The sequence below is a fragment of the Gossypium arboreum genome, chromosome 10 (genome assembly GCF_025698485.1).
Source record: "Gossypium arboreum isolate Shixiya-1 chromosome 10, ASM2569848v2, whole genome shotgun sequence".
NCBI lineage: Eukaryota > Viridiplantae > Streptophyta > Magnoliopsida > Malvales > Malvaceae > Gossypium > Gossypium arboreum.
Window position 1 is genome coordinate 126,108,584 of NC_069079.1, and position 1,508 is coordinate 126,110,091.

Sequence of the window (1,508 nt, forward strand, 5' to 3'; positions counted from 1 at the left end):
TTAGTTGTGTTGTGAGCATTTAGTCATGAATTAAAATGAAGGAAATGGTTGTTGTTTCATGTTCTTTTGATGAAAAATGGAAGATAGGTGAAGTTGAGCCAAACAAATGATCATGCATGTGCCTTAGATGCTAAAGGGAAAAATCGGCTATCATGTTGTGCTTTAAAATGATGAAATGGAGATTATGCTTAAGTAAAAAAATCATAGATATGTGATGATTGATTGGTGATATACATGTTTAAATAACATGCATGCAAGTTATGTGTGAAAGAGTGAATTTGGTAATAAATCTGCCTGGGACAGCAGTAGTAACGTGACTTTGGAAAATCACCACAAATTGTGGGAGATGAATTAGAAATTGAATAAATTATGTAATTAAATCTTGTTGAGTCTAGTTTTAAATGGAATAAACGAGAACATATTTTGAATTCTGTACAATGAGAAGTTTGATTCATAATGAAGAGTGGTCAGATTAGTCAAACAGTGAAACATGGGAAACTTTAAGAAAAATCTGGTATTGATTGGCCATACCAAAAATTCTGAAAATTTTATGGATAGAAGATATATGAGTCTATTTTCAGGAAAAATTAACGGCACTTGATTTGGAGTTTTGTAGCTCCAGTTATAAATGATTTAGTGACTGTTGCTCAAGAAGACAGCTTGCAGTGAAATTATGATTATGTGGTAAACATTGACAAAAATTTGTTAATGAGTTGCTTATTGATTTCTTATAAGCTTACTATGATCTGTAGGTGTGGTTGGCCGAATATTGTAAGGGGTTAATACGTAGTTCGTATTTGAATAGTTAGATTAACGTGTTAGTAATCCAATTGTAGGCGTTCGTGTGTGGATCTCGTCAAGATATCGTCGCAAATGTGTGTAACTAACACCCTCTTTCTTAGTCTAGATCGGCAAAAGCCGAAATGCCGAAAACCGATATTTTGTAGATTTGCGAGTGTGCGAATGCTCGTGAGGTAAATCGATTAATGTTTTTGGTAAGCTGCAATGTTTGGACTGCAAAGTGCATGATCTCTGTGCCCTCGATATTTTTTGGCTTAATGGGCCAAAATTGGAATGATGGGCCAACGTGCTCAATTCGGTAAGAACCCTCGGTAGTGATTTTGTTAGTATGTGAAAGGTAAGAATATGCATGAAAAACCCTAAAATAGATAAATTACTGAAATACCTTTAAAAGTGGAAAATTTATAGTTTTACCCCTATGAGATAAATTACCAAAATACCCCTAGGGTTAAATTGACCTAAATGCATGTTGACTGTTGTTATTTACTGCACGCCATGTTGTTATTATCTGATGCATGGGACTGGGATATTGACGGAGGAAGTACTGAAATTGGCTTGTCCACGTACTGGAAGCTTTGCCTCAATTTATCGTTAATCGAGCAAAGAAGGTCAAGAATCGTGGAGTGTTAAATTTGGGTGGGTTGAGCTATTCCCACATGGAGTGTATGGCTGGTACGGGTGGAGTGTAGTGGTTGGTGGGTTGAGTA